Raw genomic sequence first — 25,708 nt, forward strand, 5'->3', positions numbered from 1 at the left:
AAAGGAACTGTAAAAGGATCTAAGTCAGCTACTGGAAACAAAGGCTATAAAATCATCCATCCTTCTGGGACTGAGCAGTCACTAAACTTGAGCAATCCCCCAGCACAAGATAATGTGACTGGCCAAATATATAAGAGGAAATGCCTTTATTTTGTACTAATGAAAGTACTGTCTCAGTCTTAACCTTCCTTGGAAGAAAAGGAGAGCTATCACCAGGAAACTGGGAACAACTGCAAGCTTAAAGTCTCCTGATGGCATTTGAGAAATTGCACTGAAAGCAGATAGTTCATAAGCTTGGTTTTAGTTGGTTAGTGGTTTAAATTGGATAAACAGTTCCAAAGTAACTGAACAACTGGACATAAATATAGTAACATGATTATATTCAATAAAAATTTGAGACTTGCATTCTGGCTAGAACAAAATCAAACAACTTTTTACCAACTGCCTTTATGTAAGGCAAAGACATAACTATGAACTATTAATGAATCTATAAGGTGTAGTTCTCAAATAACACAATTTGATTTAATATTCATAGGGCACTGTGCATGCATGGATAATTAATACATATAAATGCCAGTCTCTATATAATTTACCATAAAATCATAGAATGGTATGGTTGGAAGGGACTTTGAAGATCATTTAGTTCCCAACCCTCTGCCATGGGCAGGACACCTTTCAATAAATCAGGTTGCCCAATGTTGCATCCAACCTGGCTTTGAACATTTCCAGAGATTGGTCATCTACATCCAGGGCCTCATCACCCTCACAGTAAAGATTTTTTTCCTAGTACCTAATCTAAACCTCCCCTCTTTAACTTAAAAGCCAATTCCCCCTGTCCTATCACTACATGCCCTTGTAAAAAGTCCCTCTCCATCTCTCCTGCAGGCCCCCTTTAGGTACTGGAATGTTCAGAGGTCTCCATGGAGCCTTCTCTTGCCCAGGCTGAACAACCCCAACTCTCTCAGCTTGTCTTCATAGGACAGGCACTTCAGCCCTCTCAGCATCTTTGTGGCTGTTCTCTGGACTTGCTCCAACAGGTCTGTGTCCTTCTTCTGTGGGGCGCTCCCAACCTCATTTCCTGTTTTTATACTGTTGTCCTCCAAAAATTGCATCATTTTCTTTTATGGTTTGGTCTATGATTTTTAGAGATTAACCTCCCTGGTAAGACAGATCAAAAATGAGAGCTTCAGGGAAAATAGCCACCTGTCTTATATTTCCTACCTTATATTTCTCTGGAGCTACTGAGGAGGTGTATCTTTCACAATGGGAATATTTACAGGAATTGTAATGAAACAGGTGACTGTAACTGAAAAAATTGTCCAGATATCTTGAGAATTCCTGGGCAAATATTACCGTACCTCGCTATTAAAGTTATTCCAAAGCTTACCTGTTACCTTTAACTTAGTTTGGTTGCAATTTTTTTAATGTGCACAAGTTGACTGTTTTATGTATGTAAGTATATGCAACTACATATGGCCACGTTTTCTGTGCTTTTTTGAAGAACTTGATCCTGCATAACACAGGTCTAGGCAAGGTCAAAATGACAAGTACAATAACAAGCCAGAGGAACCTAATTCTTTCTTTCTTAATTGTAGTGAAACTGTAGTGCTGTCAAGTTACTCCTGTCTGATATCAAAAGTGTGGCTCAGAAGAGGAATATGTATTGCAGCTACATGTTCCATTAGCATGATGGGGGCTACACGAGTTCTCCTGTCTCTTCAGACATGCCTTTCTGCCCACATCCTCCTCCTCCTTCACCATACACGGCAGGCTCAGGAGAGTACTTAAAACTTCGTGTTGTTCGTGATTTTAAAGAATTGCTCCTTGCCTTTGAGCAATCCTTTTTTGCACCTTCAGCAGGAATTTGTAGGACTAATACCAAATTTGTGTTGCATTATGGAAGAGCTAATGCAGATCCTCTTCTCCAGCTTCTTTAGCTTGACAAAAGAGGAGATCTTTTAACAAAACAGATGGAGATAATTTCTAAAACACTACAGGCAAGGACAGTCCATTGTTACATGTTGGTTGCACTTGTCAATCCTGTTGCAAAGAAGAATTGAACTTTTTCTCTTTTGCCCAAGTTTTACTAATTATTAGAGACACTAGAGCCACATCAGTGAGGTGTATCCCCATGAACTGACACAAGATTTTGTCAGAGAGACTACAAACAACAGCCCTGACAAATGACATTTTAACATCTATGAATGGTCTTCTTAAAATTGCATTTGGTGTTTGCTCAGTGCTCCACAGGGTGATGAGTAATACTAACAAAACATTGCCCTTGGGAGAAGGAAGAAAAAAGGTACTTGTGGCACACCACAGAAGTCAGAGAAAAAAAATAAAATCATGGTGCTTCTTTAAAAACTTACTACAAATCAATGGAAAGTGAACTTAGATTATAGTCATTAAGTACACTGCCTCAGTGTCAATCCTTATGAGGCAGATTCTTCTCTTATGGACTACCTTCTGAAACACAAAGTTGTATTATTTAGCCTCTTGATTGACTCTTATCTGCATATTGTGTAGTAGTAATTTCTAAAGCATTTACATTTTTCAGTTAGCAAAGCCAGCAAGTGTCCCTTGAATCGCACACATCCCATCCACACAAAATTTCCAGGGACCTGAATGCCAGCTCGCTGCACAGCTGGCACCCTACTTCTGATCATGCTTGGCATGAATAACAGCTTTAACATTGGATGGCTGCAGGCTTAAAATGCAGGCTGAGATACGTGACTTGTACCTGTGAGCTTTTTGACACGTTCACGTGGAAGTTCAAATCATAACTATAAATCCAGGGCTTGCTTTCAGTTGATTTCCAGCAGCTGAGCCAAGTGGATGTCAGAGCCAGCAAATCGGAAAGGCTGGCCTGACGAGCAGGTCTCACACCAGTTCTGTTGTAATTGGAGTGTGCGCAGCAGTAATTGCAAGACAGGTTACTACTGCAGCAGATTTACAGACACTGCTCAGGAGGAGGGGTTGTGGTTATAGCTGCTGTGTTGCACAACAAAAGGAAATTAGAAGCTCTGAGCAGCTGTGGAATTACAGCCCTGAAGCTACTAAGATGCATGTTTTGTAGAGGTCCGTGTCTCTGCAGAGGCAAAGGTGATGCCCTAGTCTGTTAATGTAGACACTAAGCATCTTTTTTGAGAAATATGACTTTAATATTTCCCTCTCCCCTATAAAAGTATCCTGGGGTAATAACAAGAATTAAACCCCCTCCCCCCAGTGTTTTCCTTTTAAACACATCAAGCATCAGAAAAGCTGTCATTTCAGACCAACTTCTGCCCATCCCTATGGCAACTAATGGAAGCATTTAATACTATATATACAAAATGTAATTTGCTCCCCCGCCATCTCTAGTTATACTCTTCTTTTTATGCTAAAATTGCTCCATGACGCCTACAATGTTTGGAAAATGCTTTTGAAGTGACATGCATCAGAGGTCCAACGTCACTGAAAAAAGCTCAAGTGACCAATTAAAAAAAAATATTGATTGTGAAAAAGCAATTGTGGAAATTAGCAAAGGCCAAAAATATCTTGTCTGAACAGTCATATTTGTAGTCTTGGAATGCCCAGTATTAAAACTTACAATGTCTTTGGGAAAGAAGGAGGGAGAGGAGAAATCAAGCACTGATTATCAAACCAGAAAAAGTGACAGTATTTAATATTTTTTCAGGCTCCAATCCCTGTCATAGAAATAGCATTTAAAGTTATGAGGCAGTCTCTGGAAATCCTCCCTCTGCCTAGCCCCTTATAGCTTTAGAAGTTACTTAAAGTCAGCTTGAACTCAGGACTTAAAATATTAAAATAAAAATAATGAAAAGATAGAAGTAATATGGATTTCTTTAATCTCCTTTTCAGAAGGGAGGGATGTATCCATTGCTTACAGCTCAGTGTTGTGAAAAGTCCTCTGTTCTGTAACAGAGAATATGCTTAGAGTTATTTGGTTGTCCAGATCATCTGACTTCTTCATTCCTTACAGCTTCTATCTATACCTTTTTCAGAGCTGAGCACCATATAGTAAAATCATTATTAAATGCAAGGATACTAGGTAATAACTTCATTCTGCTACCTCCTTTTAAATAGTCAGACATGCACAAAAAAAATAAAAAAATCTCAATTTCAAGAAGTCCAGGTTTAAAGGAATATATAAAGCTATTTTTGTCATATGTAAACATATAGATCCACATATCAATTTTTATATGCTTAGATTAATGAGTCAGGCAAGAAGAGAGCTATTGTGTGCTAGTGCACTGTCACTGTCATTGTTACAATAATAACAGAAACTCTCAGGTTATCAGAATATCAAGTGATTTCAAGCGTGTAAGGGATCCACTTAATTAAACTGAAGAAGTAGGGTAGCTCTTCTGTTGCCTGTGTTCTTATATCATTTATCATAGTGCTCTGCAAGCAAGAGGTCTTGCAACAATCACCAGTTGGCAAGGACAGGTATCACCTCCAGGCTAGGCTGAATAGCTTTATAGAAAGTAGTAGATTTAAAGAAAATGTTAAAAGTTATGCAGAATTTTATGCCTCTTAGAGAAACCCAGCATGAGGAAGAAAGTGAGAAGTACCAATTTACTTAGGAAAATGTTTTTTACAGTATTTCTTTTGGAATTATAGAATCATTAAGGTTGGAAAAGACCTCCAAGATCATTGAATACAACCTTTGATCAAACACCACCACTCCAACTAAACCATAGCACAAAGTGCCATGTCTAGACCTTTCTTGAACACCTCCAGGGATGGTGACCCTCCCTGGGCAATGGCTTCCAATGCTTTACCACCATTTTAGTGAAGAAAGTTTTCCTGATGTCTAACCTGAACCTCCCTTGGTGGAGCTTAAGGCTATTTCTTCTTCTTCTGTTGCTATACTCCTGAGAGAAGAGACTGACACCCACCTTTCTACAACCTTTTTTCAGGCAGTTGTAGAGAACAATAAGGTGTCCTCAAGCCTCCATTTCTCTAGGCTAAACAACCTGAGCTCCCTCAAAAAGAATGTGCAAAGAAAACAACTTCTGCAGAGGAGGTAAGTGGGCACAGCAGCATTACAATGGTGACTAAAGCCAGACAGTGCCAGCTGCTTCCTCTAAATCATCTCACTTTCACATTCCTTGTACTAGTCCTTTGGCAGGCATAGACCATTGACAAAGACCTGTAGCCTCCCAACATGGTTCAATTAGATGAAGATCTAACCAGAAACTTTTCCAGTAAAGGAGCCACTTAGACAATATTTCAGGGATTGGACCTTGCAAAGGCATGGTCAATTTTAACATTAGTTTTCTGTATGGAACTACCAGTGTTGGGTAGGTAGAAATAGCAATGTGCCAAAAAGGAATAGGATAGGGTCTAGAGAAAGGAGTAGACAACTGCTGTATGCAGCATGCTATAAAACTCTGCCTGTAACCCTGTGATATGGGTTTTTCCATGTACTTCTTATTTGGCTTATATTTGTCACTTGTATAGGTACAGGAATACAAGAAATTAAGTCAAGTCCAAGCTGTGTAATACACAGATAGAACCAATCTCTGTTTTGAAACAGGTTCTAAACTGAAATTCACCAACGGTGTCAAGAATTTGGTATTCAAGATGTTCTAGTATTAGAATAAAAAGGGCTTCTGCCTGTGAAACATGTAAGAAACACACTGTCACAGAGTCTATGAACAACTTTCCACAAAATCATCCAACAACAAATTTCTTATCAGGACTTGACCAGGGAGACAGGTGCAGTTTGAATTGAAGCACCACCACTCCTTCTCTTTCTCCAGTTTCTCACACCAGAGGAGGTACTTCAGCTGGGCAGTTACTCTCCCTGAGCTCTGTACGTATTCAGTGGCCAACAATTACTCTAGAGGTAACTTACTACAGAGTAATCCTGTCTTCCATTCCTCCCTTCTTTTATTAAGAGCCCACAGAAATGAAGTCTTAGCAAGAATCTTCTTTGTGGTGGTTCAACATCTGAAGCTCACAGGGAGGTTCACTGGGTCTTGTAACAAATGAGAATGTGCTGTCTGGCTGTAGAAATAACGGAGAATCAATCCTAGCATGGTTTGGGCTGGAAGGGTCCTTAAACATCATCTAGTTCCAGCACCCCTGCCATGGGAGGGATACCTTCCTCTAGACCAGGATGTTCAAAGTCCCATCCAGTCTGTCCTCGAACACTTCCAGAAATGCAGCATACAGAGCTTCTCTGGGCAACCTTTTCCAGTGCTTCACCACCCTAAAAGCATAGTATTTCTTCCTACTATCATGTCTAAAACCACCCTCTTTTGATTTAAAGCCATTCCCCTTGTCCTAGAACTACATGCTCTTGTTAAAACGCTCTGTGGTTTATGCTATGGTTTAGCATGGAAATACGATATGATGTATAACTGAGTTAGAGCATTCCTAATGAAAAGGACTAGTTCAACAGTATCTATAACATATGACATCTCTAATGTGTATGATTGGCTCCTCTAGGCTAATGCTGGCACTACTGAAATCAATCAGTGTTTTATGCCCGTCTTCTGAAAGCCCCATGTGAATACTGCGTATTGGGAGACATTAACATTTTTTTAGTTATGTAAACTTTTGCTTCTAGGCTGTAATTTTTCTCTCAATGCCTGGAGCCTGTGAGAAAACACAATTTGCTGGAAACAAGTCTAAAGGCCTGAGGAAGTGAGGACTGGAACATACAGATAGTGTGTGTTTAATAAAAGAGAAATGTAGTGTGCTCTTCAAGAAAGAGATTACTTAAAATGGAAAAGGTCTTTGAAGGCAGTACTAAATGCAGAATTGCAGTTTAAATGGGAAAGAGTATAGTGGGATAGATCAATAAACGCACAGCAAACAACAACAAAAGCCCAGGTACACAGAAGTGCAAGGCAGAAGGAGACTTGAGAAATTCTCTATTCCCTTTCCACCACAGCAGAAATGACTTTACTAAGCTCATTCTTCACTGGTGTTTCTCTAACCTACAGTTTAAATCTTCCCTTATATGACAGCACAATCTCCCTTGTAGGTCCTCCTAGTGATACAAGACCCTTATGTTTGGAATTTATTTTCTTAAAATCTTCTGATTGTTCTGCTGCAAATTTTAATTTTCCCTCCTTTTTTTCCTCTGATGCATATCATGAATAATTTTGGAAGATGGTGTAACTAGAATGTGTCACATAGATAAAATGTATTCAGTTATTTCGCCGAAGGGAAAATTATAGTCCTCCGTAGGTGACTAGAAGGCCACCATGAGACCCTGAAATGTGAGAACATTGGAAGAACACAGCTGATCACTGTCTTCATAATGAAGAAATACATTTGAGATGGTTAAAATAACTATGTGTCTAGCCCCTCAAGCACTCTGCTATTTAAGTCCTGTCTGTCTTCTGCAAAGATTTTTCACTAATAATCCACTGGATTTCCCAGTCCTCTGGAGAATTGTGACAAAGCCATATATTGTCATTATTGGTACAATTTAAAAAAGCCTATTTGTGTCACAAAATCTGATCCAAACTCCTAGCTGGAGCAGGTTTGCCTAGAGCAGATTGCACAGGACCATGTCCAGGCAGGTTTTGAATATCTCCAGAGAAGGAGATTCGTCAACTGCTCTGGGAAGTCTGTTCCAGTGCTCTGTCACCTTCAAAGTAAAGAGTTTTTTTGTCATATTGAAGTGATACTTCCCATGTTTCCATCAGGAGTCATCTCTTCTCCCAGATATACAGGGCCCACCTCTCTCAGCGTTTCTTTATAGAAGAGATGCTCCAGTCCCCTATACATCTTCATCCATCTCCACTGGATCCACTTCAGGAGTTCCACATCTTTTTTTGGGCTGAGGAGCCCAGAACTGGATGCAGTACTCCAGAAGTGACCTTAGTGAGGTTGAGTAGGGTGGGAGGATCACCTCTGTTGACCTGCTGGCAATGCTCTTCCTAATGTACCCCACAATACCAATGGTCTTCTTGGCCACAAGGACACACTGCTGGCTCATGGACAGCTTGTTGTCCACTAGGACCTCTGGGTCCTTCTCTGCAGAGCTGCTTTCCAGTAGATCAATCCTTAACCTGTACTGATGCATGGGGTTATTCCTCCCTAGGTGCATGACAGGACTTGCAATAATTATCCCAATAAGGTGTCCTTCCATTTTCATATTCATGGCTTTTTTACTCTAACAGCTCATATGTGTTTCTGTAATAAATAAATTCTCATCATCTAGTCAGACTTCTTGTCATCTTCTCTCTCTGAGGATGTCTGTCACTACCACTTAGATTTGTCCCTTTAAATCTCATTCACCAAATGAAGCTGGTGAATGGTGGAAGAAATGGTGAGTCCAGGATTCAGCAATAGACTCAAAGGGATAAGACTGAAAGAGGACAGGTAATAGAAGTGGAAAGATCCACCCTTCCCCCTTAGAAAAACATTATTTATTCAAGAGTATCCAGAGAAATGTCTGTTCAGATTAGAGTGACTAGTACTCTGAGCCTGTTAAAAGCTAAAACTTGGGTATTGAAATAGAGAGGGGCTTGAGTTGCCGCCTTGCAAGGCAACAGCAAATGCTGCTTCCCCCAAAAGTAGCAGCCAAAAGCCCTATGGGCACTGGGTTTTCTTCTGGCACAGAAGCTGAACTTGTGTCTTCGCTGCTTCGGGGGAATTAGAGGGGCAGCAACTGCTGGAAGGAACTTCTGGAAGGAACTGAAACTCCCTGGCAGCAGCTGCTTGGCAAAGCAAACAACTGAAACAGGTCTGGCACAGAGTTCTGTAGCCACTGCTGTTTTACAGGCTTCCTTCCTTCCCAGCAGTCTGCTATGCTGTGAAACTGCTGTCTAAACCTATTGCTGGCTGGGAGAAGGAGCCCAGTCATGACCTGGGATTGAGAAGATCATATATCCAAGACATAATGAACTGAATGCATTCCTTCTGCTGTGGTTAGAAGGGACAGCTCCATCCCAGCTGCATTTCATTCCTCTATTCATTGCAGATCTGGAATTTGCTGAGATATTCAACTAAGCATTGTGTACATCTGCTTTAAACAATCTTCAGGAAAGAAATAATTTAGAATTTGCACTATTTCATTACATTCTTCCTCATAATTTGCCTGAGTCCATAATGTCTGCAGTCATGACTCAAAAGTCCCACTATGGCATGCAATGAAGAAATAACCTCTGCCTGAAAGAATTTACCATCTAAATATTTTCTCATTGAAATCAGTAGCAAAAGCTGATAGAAGAAGAGCTTCCTTGCTACATGGAAGCAAACAGGAGAATAACACAGATCATGACAAAAGGACAGACCATTACCATTAATGGGACATCAGCGAAGTCTTTCTGTTTCAACTCACTGGGGCAATACCTAAGTGCTCTATGCATTTTTATAAGGTATATCCACACCATCTTTCACCTCCTTCTCAAGACTTTCTTCATTGTCAGTGATCTTCTGAGATTAATATTTTTACATTTCATCCTTTCTGCAATTTTCTAGTTTCTGTTGTTCTTTCATGCACAAAGACCAAACAACATGAGATTCAGGACACTAACTTGAGATGATAAGGGAAAAAACATGCAGACAAAAACCATCAAGCTAAAGGCCAGCAGCATAAACAGCACAGGAGAGCTATTTCCTCCAGGACATAGCTGTTCTGGCTCCAGCACACAGAGTGGAATCCAAATTACAGGTAGGACAATATGTTTGAAGTCTTGATCTCTGCCACACATCCACCTCTGCTTTACAGCAGGGGTTAACAGCTATGACATAAGTGCAATGGCACATTAGGAGGAAGCCAATGTCGGTACTTGGCTCCCAAACCAGATGCTGTTGATTTGCTGCACAGCATTTAAATTTCTTGGATTTCCACTAGCAAATACACAGTCAATTTGGAAAAGAAAAACAGAAATGAGGTGTTTCTTTGATCTATGTCTTACAGGTCACTAAGTAAGGCTAGGAAATACTGGGAGAGATCCTGAAATACAGGAAACTCATCCACAAAATAGATAAAGCAGAACTGTTCCTATCTGAAATACTTGTAGCATAAAGCTTCTGCGGAGAGAAGATACATGCATACACAGATATGCACACATAAGAAAAATATTAAAACTCTTAGTTTTTAAAAATTTAGTGATAGCTTAAAAAAGTTTTTGTCCTATCTTCACAGTTTATTCCTCTCCAATGGGTGTAAACCCTTTGTGTTAGGGTACAATAGCTGCCCTGTCACAAGTGGTCTTGCTAAGGCTGCAGAAGTGGGTTTTTTTAGCTTGGCTAGCTTTGGGGAAAAAGTGCTCTATCTCTAGTCATTCTCGGCAAAGTGCAGTATATCTAATTTTGTTAAATTCCAAAACATACTGTACACCAAAGTACTTGTAGGTGTAAAGGAGAATGTCAGGGATGAGTCAAAGATTAATACCTAAATTATAAAATGTGAAATGGGAATTACAGTCTTAAATATCATGTTAAGAACTAGGAAGTATTTACCTAGTCTAAAGCACCACTTGCATTGTAATAGGCAAAATGCTACTTCTTTTAGTTACAGGGGATTCTTTAATAGTCCCAGGCTTGAGCAGGAAGATGTATCGGGTGGAGTGGCAAATTGATGAGACCTTTACAAACTTCAGCAGAACTCTTATTCATTGCAGCACTCACTTCAGTCATACCTACTTCCTACTTGTTCTGCAGAACAACGATGAGCTTAGGATGGTACTTTAAAAAATGGATGCTTGACTGGTTTATTTCCTTCAAACATACCACTTCTCCCTCTATTGCACTGCAAGATTGTTGGATAAAGTTTTCCACTTTCACCAACCTGCCCCTTCAGTTACCTCATTGTTATGCTTTTCATCCATCATTACAAAACTTTCTTTTGCTTTCTTAAGCAAACAAACATTTCTACCTTAGCACTAATCTTAACAAGCAAAAAAAAACCCCTCAGTGTGATGCTGTCAATGCTTCCTTCTTTCTCTTACATTTCTCCTTTACCTCTTGCGTTCAATTGTCAGCTCTGTGTCAGGATCACTTCTTTCTTGTGTTCATGGAGTCCTAAAATCATACATGGAGATTTTTAGACGCTTGGTTAAAACCCCTCAATATCATGAAAGATCATGAAAGATTAGAGTTCTAATCAGTTTGTTATTTTCTTACTGTCACTAAGCACAACACATGGTAAAGGCCCAAGGATATATTTTTTTAAACATAGTTGAAAAGACAGTAATGATGTCTCCTTTGATTCATAGGCTAGCATGTGGAAATGTTTCTAACAACACTCAAAACCAAGTTTCATCTGATTCTTGGAACTTTACCAACTAACTTCGGTATTAATAATCAGTGCCCAGTGAGTCCAATGCTGCTCAAACCACATGCTTCAGCAACTGATACTTTGCACTGCTCATTAGCTGGTGACAAATTGGATACAAAAATAAAACTTTGGGAAGCAGACTTAAATAGACTTGTCAATTGGTTATAGAGAACCCTGCTAAAAAGTGACTTTATTTTTATTAAAATAAAAATAGGTTCATCAGGGAAATAGTTCCAGAGACCAGACTTCTGAAGCCCTGTTTTTTAATCAGTTAAAAATACTGAATAGCCACACACATATTTTTAGTAGAATCTACTAAATATCACTCTCTGACATCAGCCAGCTCAGACTCACTGTACTCCAAAGTAACCATTTAATGTTTTATCATCTTCAACAAGTCTCAAGATGACTTTAGCTCTATTCTTGACTGTTTAGCCTTCTTCTTATCAGAACATAATTACTAAAGAAGGTAACCAGAAACAACAGGGATGAGAAATCTACAGGTAAGTTACTGTCCTTGTGATTCCCCTAAATCCTTGATAAAGTCAGACTATGTTTATGGCCAAAGGCTCAAGGTCTCCTTCATGCAGCTTTTCCTCTGTAGTTTGTTGTGGTTTCCTTCTAGCTGTTTCTTATATTAGAGTCTTGGGTGCTTATTTTGCCATCCCTTAATGCAACTTGCTTCATCTGATATCTGGTTGGATCAGATAAATAGCCCTCTAGATACAACTCTATTTACCAAATCTCTGCTAAAAAGACTGGCATAAAAAGAAAATGTAGAAAATTTATTTTTATTAAAAAAGTGACTAATGAAACTGAATTGATACTCAGAACATGTAAATGAAACTCAGAAAGTAAAGCTAACTGAATGCCTGTAAGGATGCAGACTTCTGCACTTTGAATATACTGAAATACAGAATATTTACAAGAGCTCTAGCAGAGGAAGGTGTTGCAACTCTATAAACTTCAATATCTAAAAGCTTATATCATCAGTCTGAATGTTCTGATATGATTTTACTGAACAACCTAGCACATCTATCCATCACTGTACTTGGTGTTGAGTATGGTAATCAGTCCTATAAAACCTGGTAGAAAAAGCACTGTATTATAGAACAGAATCACTGTGGTTGAGTAATCTAATGGCAGAAGCAGAGATAGTTACTAAATTAATTTCTGGGATTCTACTTTAAGCCTATGCCATAGTTAATGCTAATCATCTCACAAACAAACCAGTTCACAGTATAATATTCTCAGAAATTAATGAGTTAGCACCAATATAATTACAAGAGCTCAAATATTTCTTTTCTTTTTTTTTTTTTTTTGCAACTGTGCCAACTACAAGCTCATAAATGCTCTCAAAGCCTCTCAGCATCTTACTGAGGGGGCAATCCACAGGAGCAGCTAATGGAAATCAAGGCATTCAAGGTTTATTCAGGTATTACAATAAATGGTGGCAACCAACATGAACATCATGTTAAAGGAAAATTTTTCAAAATCTCTATGGCCAATTTCAGTCATAATGTGTTCAGATACAGGAAGAGGCTGGAAACCCCAAGTAGTTGGGAAAAAGAACATGGACTGGAATCTAATGTTATCAGTGACATTTCTACAGCAGTGTCAAGGGAATCTTGCATCTCTGAAAGAGGTCAAAGTCACTAAGATAAAAATTTCAGCCTGTGAGAAATTCTTGCACAAAGAGTGATAGAAATTACTCCTGGTGAAATTTTCTGAAATAGGAAGGAATAATGTGAAACAATTAGGTTGATGAACTTTATGTTAAGTGTGGCTTCTAGTAAGATTTGAGGACAACAATATATATCTGTATTATAAAAAATGCCCATAATAAGGAACTAGAGAGAGAACCTTTAACACTCTCTGTCTGCAAGTAGGAAATGCAAGAGATCTCCATGTAGAGAGCTGCAAGTGAAACCACATTTCAAGTGTAGGCTCTCACAAATATCTAATTATTAGCCAAACACATAGTAAAATAGGGGCAGACACACTCGAGTGAAGTAACAATTCACTCTTCTATACTTTCTTCTGTAGCTATGACATCTAGGAAATGTTTTAGTTCATCTATAGCAAGCATATTTGTAAATGGGTCCTATCATTTTTAGTAAAAGGGGGAAAAAAAGCAGTCTGAGATTTTATACCTGAGAATTTTGTGTGACTGTGTATGCCTCCTTCCTTCTCACCCCAAAATACCAAACTGGGGCCAAAACATCAAAATGGCAAATTGGGACAAAAATTTAGAATGTCATGTGGGAACCCATCTTATCATTAAAAGAATATACCTTACAGCCAGTAGCAAAAGGTTTCCTCTGCTGGCAACTCTCAATATATGTTTGGACTAATTAAATTAATCTTCAGGACAGGACTTCTGGACCTGACAACTGAATATCTAATTTTCCCTGACTCTTCTTTTTGCCCTTCTGCTTCCTTTTTACCATGCTCTTATCAAGTCTTCTGCTTCCTGTCAGAAATAAAAGAGTTCCAGATGAGCAAGGATCTACTTCAAATAATTTACCATGTTAAAAAGAAGAAGAAAGTGCTACTAAACTGTTTCTGGGAATGGAAAAATTGATTTTCTGTTCAAAAATCAAAACCAAAAGCAAGTATTGAAAGAGGAGAAACAAAATTTCCAGTATTGCATACTGTGATGAAACAAAGAAGTTCAGAGAATGCAATATATGGCCAACCTTAAAAAAAAACAGCAATGAGAAATAAAAATAAAACTGGATAGATTTCATCTTAGTCACAATAGAAACCTGAAAAAAAAAATAATTGTCTGAGTGCATCTCAGATTTTCTGTTTAGTTATAGAAACTAAGCTATTGCTGGAATAGCACACTTTACTTGCTTCAGAATAACACAGGAAGAACAGAATTAAATTCATTGCACTTCCCTGTTTCTGAGCTTGGGTACATGCTGCATAATTCCATTTTGGCCTGAAACATATATTAGTATCTGGAAACATATAAATGCCTTATTTGCTTCTATCATCGGCAAAGTAGGTTATCACTAGTTTTTAGATAACAAGTATTTTTACTGCATGAAGTATGCTGAGACTTTATTTAAAACTTGTTCTCTTTTCCATTCTATTATCCTGGCCTATGACAACTCTACTAAACATTCCTGTTTCATAGGCTTCATCTTGATAACACCAACATGTAAGGGAGATTTAGATAGCCAAGTGGATTAATTTACAATTATTATTAAAATTGTCTATACCAATTGAAGTTTTTGGTAATTATTTCAATATTTTCTACATTATTGTTATGGTAACAACTAAGAACACATTCAATCACTGCATTGTTTGACAAATACAGCATTTTAAATTGAATGTTGCTTTTCTTTAACAAGATGTCATAAAATATACATAATTTGTTTCTATTAACTGTATTACTGTAGCACATCTCTCCTGGTTCTCCCTTTCTTATTCCAAATTCTTGCTTGATATTACTGAGAAGCATCAATACTTTTGCAAAGGCTGATTAGCATGCAGTGACTTGATAGACATGTTGGAAGGCAGAACTAACAAATTTCCAGCATACTACTAGATTATGCATTTCTCTCTGTGCATGCAAAAAGACATCGTTCAAGTACCTCTGACACTTCTGTTGATACTTCTGTCAACATCTGTTCACAGAAGTGGCTATTGGCATGCACTTATCTGAGAATCACTATGCAAATATATGCAACTGCAGTGAAAGAAGTCCCTAGAAGATTTGAACAAACCCATTTTATCAGAATAAAAATTCTGAGGTGACTGACAGGTCCATTGTCACAGCCCTTACGGAAGCTGGCTGCCTACTTTTTCCACTGTTAAAGCAGAATATTATTTGAGTACAAGAAGCATTACTGTGAACATAGCAATTCCCAATCCTGGTAACATTTTGCTTGATCTTGTTTCATTGTAGAGCAGTGGTATATGTCCTCAAGGGAATCAGACTTGGACAGAGAAAGTGACGTGAAGTTAAAGTGATAATGCCATTCACCAGAAAGGACAGGCCCACTGTTGTTAGACAGTGTTTTGGATGCCAAAGAAGAATCCTAAAATGACACCCTTAATTAAAATCAACTCTCCATTTATACTCATGGAGCTATGCAAGAGACAAAATGGTGTGATCTAACTAACGCTTTTGTGGCTGCTTGTTAATGGTGCTGGTTCAGATATTTGTGATGAAGGCCTGACCAGGATAGTTGATGAAACACAGTACTCTCAAGTGTCTGATCAGCCTGAACTAGACTGCTTACAATAAGAGGCATTGCCAAAAGTGTTGGATGCAGCAATGACCTTCCCAGTTATTACACCCTTCCTGAAACTGTTCCAAGAGACACTCATCAGTACATGAGTTTGAGGCTGGAATGAAGGCTTTATTTTCTATTCTATGCCTGTCACTTGACATTGGAGGCTAAAGAACAGGAGTTCTATATTCTACAGTTGTCTACCCCCAAGGTTTTGGTAGTTCATACAGGTACACAGGCAAAAGGTTGACATACACATGGTTTTAAGACAAAGTAAAGAGTGAAATCGTACTGTTTACTTTGAGAGCAGGAGGGACACATACTGAGTCCAGCAGCACAGAGAATTCTATGTCCTAAAATGCTATATGACAATTGCAGACCAGAGAGTGAACAATTCCTTGATCTCCACATCTGCTCTATCTTAAAAATGTTAAGGGCTGTTACTGTGGATCCTGGTTTTTAATTTCCAACATTAAAACAACTTGTTTAGAGATCCTGCTTCATAATGAGTCAGCTGCTTCTGCATTACATATTGTACATACAAGCATAAGTAATCTTGCCTTCCCGTCACACACTGTCACAAACAACAGGGGGCTAAAGCAGTAGCTTAAGACACAGGCTTAAGCAAAGGCAGCCCCCCACTTTAAAAATCAGATTAAGCATGTGACAGATGCTTTGCGATAATTTATGAATAGTGTACGTTGACCTGATTTTTGTGATGTTGATTGTATGATTATGTTGGCTTGATTTAATTAGAAGGCACAGACAAAGCCTGAAATACTTGATAAACACAAGCTACCCAGTGACAAACACCCTCAGGTCAGTCTGCAATAAAACCTGAATTCTCAGCTGCAGAGAGCCTATTTCTGGGCTCCAGGCAAGCTGCTGGAACATCTTTGGTCAGTTTGAATGCTGAGATTAAAACAACTCCTGTGACTATACAAAGGGTCTATAAGCAATATGTTGTAAAGTCAAGTGGGTTGTCACAGGGGGTCAGCTGTTGAAGGGAACATATATCACCCTGCTCCCTTGACACCTTGGAGGAAAAAAAAAAAAAAAAAAAGCAAGGCAAAACACTGAAAGTCAATTTTCTCTACTTGTTTTCCTCTCTACTGCTGATATTGTTTTAGGACATCTGCATGCTCAGGATAAATCTGTAGGTGCTTGCAGTCTGAGGGATTCATGAGGTATCACAGCCTTTGGCTCAGAGGGTATGAAAATACAAATATTCTGCAGCAGGTAAAAACACAAACCTTTGCATGAAGGGACTGAGCTCAGAGGCACCAGATGTAGCTAGCTCTAGTTGTTATAAATAGCAGCTTAAAGTTTCATGATTAAAATAATCTGCCCCTCACATATGGAAACTTTGAATGCATTCATAAATGTGAGATAATCAACAGGAGTTCAGTTCCTCACTGTTGATCTGATATTGTAGATTTGCCTATGGGGAAAGACCACCTGGGGAATTATTCACAGGGGCAGGAAGGAGACACTCATGATCCCATAGTTTCTAGCCATTAGGGAGATGACATTCTTCTATAGTATGTCAGAATATTTACCTCTTTGTGACCCAGGCAGGGACCTCTTACGATATGATGAGGTTTGGCATCCCTCATAGCTGAGCTTCTGTGTGAAAAAGCCTGTACTTGGGCAGGGGAGTGAACACAGGCAAAGAAGAAAACAGGATGCATGGCCAGGTAAGTTCCTATTCAGTTTGCAACTGTGAGGCACACTTTGATATGCAAACCCCAAAGTACCCTGGCTCCTGTAACACAAAGGAGTGGAGTATATCATGTGGCAAGGTTGCTGGCCAGTTCAATGAGGTCAGTAGTTCCTCTGAGAACTTTTGATGTTCTTCCATTTCTTCTCCTTTTGCCAGCATAGTGATGCTCAATCTCTCCACAGTCAATGAACATGTGCCCCTTGTACATATCAGAAATTTGACCTTCAGCCTTATCCAGACTTCTGTGTTCATCACCACATTAGTACATGACAAATAGCTCCATTCAAGCATTCCCTTGCTCCATCATTATGCACTGATGCCTTACTGCTGACACTGACACACTGCCTCTCTTGCTACCCTGCTCACTCACAGTTATCCATTTGCTGGAATAACCTTTCTAAGCCAGCATGTACCCTGACATTTGAAGGACTGTGCAGGGCAGTAGGATATAGAGGTAAAGTGCTAATAATGTTTCCTGCAACATCCAGATCATAGCTGGACAAAATTTTTCTTTGAAATGAGAAAGATTCTATATGAAGTTACAGAAATATTTTTTTTGAATTTGGGTCAATTTTACCAAAATGTTTATTCTTAAAAATAGCTGTCATTTGGCTCAGAGTGTATGACATACATGCAAAAAAGGTAAAACCACTGTATTTTGATAGTGAGGTTATTTTGCTTTTCAAGCAAAACAAATAAAACAATTTATCCATTTAAAATTACTATCAAAACATATTTAAAGATTATTCAGAAAACTCAAATTGAAAATATCCCCTTGTTTCAGACCAATCAAGACAACTTTTAACCACAAGTGGTTCTTTTTAGTTCTTAATTCTATGATCTTCTGTTTAAATATTCATCATTTCATATCAAAATCACTTCTTCCTCTTCCTGTGTCTGTCAGAAAACCTCCTTCACATTCAGCCGCAATCCTGGACCCAATGTAAAAGATGACTTAATCGTCCCTTTAATTCTGAGGCTAAGTTAAATACCTACTCAGATTCTCTACTGAATAACTATGAATGCCAGGTATGCTGAACTGCTAAACTCTCCAACCCTTTCTTCTCTCCAGACTTTCTATGTAGGACTTCTCTTCACTGCTCAATGGGAAAATGAGTGAATGACAGCGTGTTAGAAATTGAGAAGAAGCTTCATACATTCAAAGACGCTGTTCCTGACCTCTTGTTCAGCAGAGAGAGAAAATAAAGCAACATCTACAAAACTTCTGTGCTTGGAAGCAACACAAGTTCTCTTGGACACCTGAAAGGTTCTTTCTCTCCCATTCTTCCTTAACAGGTATTATTTTTGATCTAAAGACACAGAAACAAGGACTGCATAAAACACAATGGAACAAACACTTAAAAATGGAGTATCATCCTTACAGAAAGCATCTGATCGATTAAATTACCATTATTTCCCCTTCCCCCTCTAGCCTTACAGTATGCAAATAGAATAAACAATCAAATTCACATTGAAGTCCAGGGCTTCATTCTTTTCTAGTTCAAACATGTTTCAGAACAGACTAGGCTCCATTTGTATACACATATATTAAAGAAAGAACGCATTTCAATTAAAAAAAACCCTCCATGTTTCAAGCTGCTTATATCTTAAACATACACATACATTTCACACATCGGGGGAACAAGCACACACAACCAACCCCAAGCAGTTAACTCCTAGCACCCTTCCTTTGTTCAGCTCCCACAAATTTCTGCTGCTGGTGGGTGTAAGTCTTTTGAACTTCTTGAAAGAAAGAGAAAACTGTAGCTCAGTGTGTTTAACCGTGTGCTTTCCAGTTCTGCAGGCAGAACTTGAAAAGGAGCAATATGAATGTGTGGTGAGCAGCTCACAACATTCCCTGGGGCTTTTCTGTTCTTTCTGCAACTGTTCATCAATTTCAGTAGGACACACAATGGGACCCCGAGTATCTGTGTGTCTCAGACATCGCTCAGTTAACTTTACTCAGCAACAAGAGGAAGAGAAATACTTTTAGCTTTGCTGTCTGGGTTGAAAGTTGAAATGAGCTGGTTCAACCAGAATGCTGGAGAGTGTGCCCACTACTCTGCATGAAGAAAATGCCTGTCTATTAGAGGTTCTGGTTGTATTCCTCATACCTACCCTAGCTTTTAAATACCATAAAATATACCCATTTTGTTAGCTTGGAAGGGCATGCCTTCTATAGCTAATGCCTTGTAACAATATTAACAGATACAGTCATAACAACTATTGCAAGGCCAGAGAAAGAAAGGAAACTACTGCTGACCTGACTACAGCACAGAAGTTTACAAATATGTTATGTAGTCAGAAGGAAAAAAATAGTTTGAAGAAAAGATGAAATTTAAGAAATAGAGTAAGAAAATCTAAGGAGGCCACTGCCAAGAATCTGTAAACAGGAAAGGCTCTTTAGAAGAGAATACCAAAACAGACAAGTACCCAGAAAAGTAGAAGGGAGCTTTATTTCATGTTTGCTACAGTTTATAGACTCACACCCAGATATAGCAATAAAATAAATGCCTACTTCATTAAATCAGATTCATAGTGCACCCAAGAAATTCTACCCATGCTTGGTCAGAAAGGAACACATAAAATCTCTGTCACACATTTGCCTAACTCAAGATCAAGCTGCCAAACTGATGAGCAAACCCAAGCAAAATCTTCAAAAATCCTGTTTTTGTAACAAGCTCGATAAGGACGATCCACTCTGACCAGGTGGAAGCCATTGTCCCTTTCTTTTGGAAATCAGCACCTCGGCAACCTCCCTTAAGCTGGGGTTGTGCTGCTTCATGAGAGGTGAGAGTCTGTGAAAGGTCAGAGATTGGTGAGAGGTCAAATAAGGGAGAAAGAAAAAACAACATGTACAATAAGCATCTTCCCATTATATCCTAAGGCTGCACATTTGTCTTTCTCAGGTTGGGAAGAGAAGGGAGGTTGGGCCCTGCGCTGCTCTCTGGGGAAAGGCTGCTCTGCCAGCCTGCCTCTGACTCACTGTTGTGACATCTGGTATTAAAGCTTAGGTAGTTTGAAGATCAGTGGAAAAGAGCATTTAAAAACCTGTTATTTCGCCTGTTCATTTGATTTTTAAATAACTGTGTTAACTCTTATTTACCACATCAGGCCTCTGAATATACTGAGCATTGTTCCAAGTTATTGTAACCTTCCCTCTTAAAGTGGATTTAAGCCATTATGGTCTATCACATAAATCCTTCTTAGTTTGTGGATTATTGACCTGATAGGCCCAAACAGCTCCATCTGTCCTTTTAAATGGGCATGAATGCTGTGTGTGTTTATTGCATTCAATCCTATTATTTGCAAAAGGCTAGCTTTCTCTGTCTCCGCGTATGTGTGTGTGTTTGTGCTTAGTATTCAGGGACAGTTTATTGTCAAATTGTTGTCTACTCTCTTTTAAATATAGGGCTTTCCAGTGCAAAGTGCCCCCATACAGTAGCATAAGTGAATGTACTGCTACTCGACTTGGGGAAATTAAGCTGTTGACTTAGAGCCAGCCTTTGAGAGTGATGTAAAAGTTGATAGACTGGAAGAACATTTGAAAGTGAAAAGGGACTCCCTTTTGAAATGTTTATGTGAATCAAGTCTGAGTTAATGAAGCTTTTATAGTCATAAAGTTACTTTCAGATATCTGCTCTAAGTGGTTCTTTTGAAAGAGCTAGAATGATGCTCTAACGGACATTTGTTGAAGTGAAAACAGGAGTAAAATAGATTATTACCTGTTGATATGTATCAGGGTGAGAGTATGCAGAGAAAAACAGGCATTTTTCATTGGTCAGTATTTGTGGGTCAAATAATTTTACAAAGACTGAGTTAATAATTTTGATGTGTTGAGTCAAATAATTTCTAATGGAAATTTTAAAGTGCTATGAAAAGGTTCCCTTTGCAAGGAAGCCTGTTCTTTTCTGTCCCAAGGGTACCCTACACACAGAGTTATTCCTGTTAGGCAATATACTGAAAAGCCTGGAGACCAAATATGAAGACAAAAATCTGCAAAATGTGGTTGCTACCTTAGCCTGATGGATTTCATTGGTGCACTTCTGTCCTCTTCCTATGGGTAGGACATTCCACCTGGTACCAGGAGGCCAGGCCATGCAGAACATGTGGATGTGGCATTCCCAGTATGCAGAATGCTTTGCCTCTGATGTGGCTGGATTCCCTTTGCAACAAAGGTTCGTGGAAAGGAGACATTCTAGGAAGTCTAGTCAATAATATTTTAAGATCTTACAGAAACTAAAAAAACACTTTGCAGATGGCCTGTAATAGCTTTTGTATACAAAAATAAGACATGTCTTAGGTCTGACACTTGGTACAGAGTGGTTTGTAACTGCCTTATACTCTTTTATAACATATGTATGCAAGGGACACACAGATGTTTTTTTGGGGATGGGGAAACTCAGGAAAGTGGGAGGATATTTTTGGCAAGCTATTTTTGCAGAAGAAATGCTAGGTGCCAGCACCTTCTCAAATCCAGAACTATGGCCAAAATTTGAGTGAAGCTGTGAAACACCTTTGGTCATACTGTTTTATGTAAGATGGTGTTATTCTAAGTATGCTTGTATAATACTCAGAGCTCAGTCCATTTACTGCCTTTTTTTTTTTTTTTTTTCTTTCTCCTTATTTAAGTGATTTATTAGGGTTTTTTTTAAGGGATCTGGACCCTCTGACCCATCCATTATTGGACCATTGACTCACTGTAGGGCTTACCCATGGCTAAATCTTGTTCTAAACAGAGAGCTTCCATAAAACACTTCCTCCTTGAAGTGGAAATCATTGTATCCTAGGTGCTTACACATGTTTTGGCAGGGAGAAAAGTGGTGGCCTCTGGAGACAGTTCACCAAGCAGTTTTTGGGAGAGGGCATCAGCTTCCCTGGCTTAAGCAATTGGAAATTCTGTGGTAATACAAATTCAAGGCAAAAGTTTGAAGTGTTTAGGAAACTTTCACTTCCCTTTTAGCATCAAACAGAACATTGGTTTTTGGGGATGAGCACATTTAATCCTGCCATGCTGGATACTTAGCCTAATGGAAAAAAAGAGTGATCCAGATGTTCAGCTGCACCTTGGGCAACTGTTTTAGCAACAGTTATGAAATGCTGATATGCCTGAAGATATGGAAGACAGTGATAAAGAACATTTCTGCAGCATTAAAAATTAAAGCTTTGCTCTCTGAAGTGTAAGCAGAACACTACCTAGCATTCTGCATATATCATATCCATAAGCTTTACAATGATGTCTAGAATTCCAAGTGAATATGGTTTCCTTATTGTATAGTATTAACTATTGTTCCATATTAACTATTAATATAACGTATTAACTATTTAGTAACTATCATTAACTAACTAGCATTATCCTACAGAAATGGAAACTGAACATCTGATAGAGGAGCATCTAAGAAATAAATTTGTGCATATATGTTTTATCATATATATAATATATACATATAAACACTAAAACTATGTAGCAAATATTACCCACAGTCACCCTAGGTACCAATAGATATATTTAACACTGAGACATTTCAAGGAAAAAAATCAGTAAATTTATGTTTCTCCCAACTTAGGCTCATTAAAAGACTGAGATGAAATTACCAAACCCCTTTTGTTGGAGAGGTTTCTCTGAACCAAACACAGGTTTTCCATTGGGGAAAGGGAACTGAGCTTGCTACAGAAAGCTTAACTCCATCACCCTGAATGAACATGGGGCCAGAAGGGAACTTTTTCAGTGCTCGCTGTTTCTGTTTTAACATTTCAGCCACTGGGAGGAGGGAGAAGGCTTTAGTGTATTACTGGAAGCTATTTATTTTATGAACTGTACCAATTTACTTGGCGACTAAATAGGTTTCTGAGTTTATATTCACAGTAATCAGGTTTATCTAGTTAGGTTATAAAACTGAACTTATTAATCAGGCACAAGGGAGGATGGGTTTTGAACAAGTTTTTTTATAGCTATTTTAGTTGCTAGAGCACTGTTTTGACTTTAATACAGTCCTAAAAGCTGATCCAAAGAATTGTGAAGGCTGAAGGGACAAAATCACTGGTGTAGTATTTTATTAAAGCAGCTCACATTATACTGAGGCTTGTAAACTGACCTGTTTCTGTGAAAGCCACTCTTCTGCATCTTGTTTTGATGTGCTAATAAAAATGAAAGGACATTCTGTAGACACTTGCAAGCTTTGGGACCAGGAGACTGAAATGTAAGGGGTAAGACAGTACACATTCTTTGATAGGAAACTGGTCCATACATGGGTTCATGCATTCTTCTTATGATAAAGGGTATGCAACAAAACAAATTGTTATCCATAGGTCTTTCAGCTTGAAACAGAGCAATGAAAACTCAGAAGGTGGTTATAATCTCAAAGCCCACCACTAGCTGGGAACATAACATAGTACAGGTCTCATTACTGGCTAGAGTTCTTTTAAGCTATACTGTATTTACTGATGTCATTTAAAGGGGAAAGAATGATGAATGCTCAATTAATTGTAAAATAAAAACCACAGAGGAAACATCTGACTATTTTAATATGCATATATGAATGATATTCATGGCTGCATAATTAATTTTAACATGAAATAGCCAGTTTTGCAATAAACCAGTTCTCCAGAATGGGCCAATTCTACTAAGACTTCATTAAAAATTTCATCCTGAGCCAGGTGGGAAGACTGAGGCCAGTCAAATCCATTGAAGGCTGTGGAATGTGATCATGATGTTTGAAAATTGAAGCATTTCAAAGTGAAAGTGACTGTGAATAACCACTGGGATATTTGGGTAATGCTAAGCCAAGCTGGTAGGGGATTTCATATACTGGAATGAATTCTGCAGCACCTAGCTCCAGAAACCTTGAGCTCAGTGAATCCTGATGGGCTGCTGGCTAGGCAGGTTTGGCAGTCTGGGATGTGCAGTTTCTCAGGTGAGGGCTCTCTCTCCTCTTTTTTGTTGAATTCGGCTTCCATCACAGAATAAGGCAGCTTCTAGGGTAGCTGAAATATGCAGCCCACCTCTGCTCCTCCGTGCACCACTGGAGAGGTGCAAAAACTCTGCAGGATCACAGTTGACCCCTAATCACAGACACAAAGCCATGCTCTGTCCGGATCTCTGCTTGTAGCCTGCAGGAAAAAAGTGGTGAAGAACGAAGCATGCAGAGGAGTTTTAGCTGGAGGACTTCAACTGTCCTTGTACCTTCTTAGTTATAGGGAGTTGTCCTAGAACATAGTGATGAGTCTGTGGAAGCCAAAACTGGCCCTTTTTATCAAAATATCTTTGTTCTTTTAAAATCATTTTAAACCAGTAGAGTCTCTACAAGAAAACTGAGCATGACTGAGTAGAGCTTTCTTTTCAAGTAGTGAAAGTCAACACAATGTTCTGAAATCACAGTGAATATCACATTCCTGACAGCTTGATGGCGTCTCCACATGCTGAGATGAAATGATGCAGAGGAGCATAGATTATCTGATAAATATCTACACTGATCCCAAATGGTCCCAAAGGAGAAAGGTGTTCTGTCTTATGAGGATTTTACTGTGTTGCTCTCTACTCCCTCAAGAGATGTGTCTGCCTATGAGCACTGTGCAAATAAAAAGCACCATTTACAGAAAAGAACCTTCTTTTAGCTCTGCAGCAGCTGCAAATCCCGAGAATGATCTTGTTCACCTCTTAGACACCAGAAAAACTTTTGTGGTGGAACTATCATAAAGCTTTATGTTCATATAGCACCTCTATGACAGCTTTTCAGGAGAGGCCTGTGTGTAATTCCCTCATAAAAATAATGAGTGAATAATCGTTGGCAGTATACATGCAAATTGGCTTTCCAAAGCATGGAGCCACAAGATAAAGTTTATCAATCAAGGGCACCAAAGCAATTGTGAGCAGTCCCCAGAGAATTAATCCTTCAAGAATGCATGAAATCAATCTGGCAGCCTCTGAAATATGCAGTCCAGTTGCTTATGTCCATACAAATATTCACCCTCTCACCAAGAAGGAACTAAGCAGTGCAGATTAAAAGGACTGTTTCAGGACTGAAACAGTCACTCTGCAGCAAGAAGCCAAATAAAAACTGATAATTATTTTATCTGTGCTGAACAACATTGTAAGCAAATTGCACATAATGATGACAAAATACCATCAGCAACATGACAGTCTCCTCTTGTATGCTGGGGCATTTGGCACACAGCACTGCCGAGTCAAATGTTTGTTACCTTTCTGATGACTGATGTTTGTATTTTTGTCTGTTGCTTTACACTCTTGCTTCAATAAAGATTTTTTATACTGTTGTGTACAGTGTTCACTGGTTTATGCCAGAGGATTGAACTTCAGTAGGCAGAGTCTCATCTTCATTCCTCATTGCAGGGATTGTTCTCTGTCAGAAGCTCTTCCCATTCCTTGGAAAGAGGAGAGAAATGAGCCCAACCAGTGGTATTCCAACTGAGGGAATGGAGTATACAACCTGGGATGAAGGACAGGTGGAGATCCCTCCTCATGGG

General features: G+C 38.9%; 1 long non-coding RNA gene across 1 annotated transcript; it reads left to right on the forward strand.

Annotated features, from left to right (window-relative positions):
• The first annotated feature begins 895 nt into the window (after nt 1-895).
• On the forward strand, nt 896-25,498 carry LOC107199879. Its single transcript, XR_004495932.1, has 3 exons — nt 896-1,037; nt 4,923-5,029; nt 18,297-25,498. It is a non-coding gene; the product is annotated as an uncharacterized LOC107199879 (long non-coding RNA).
• The last annotated feature ends 210 nt before the right edge of the window (nt 25,499-25,708 follow it).

This window comes from Parus major, chromosome 2, assembly GCF_001522545.3.
Source record: "Parus major isolate Abel chromosome 2, Parus_major1.1, whole genome shotgun sequence".
NCBI lineage: Eukaryota > Metazoa > Chordata > Aves > Passeriformes > Paridae > Parus > Parus major.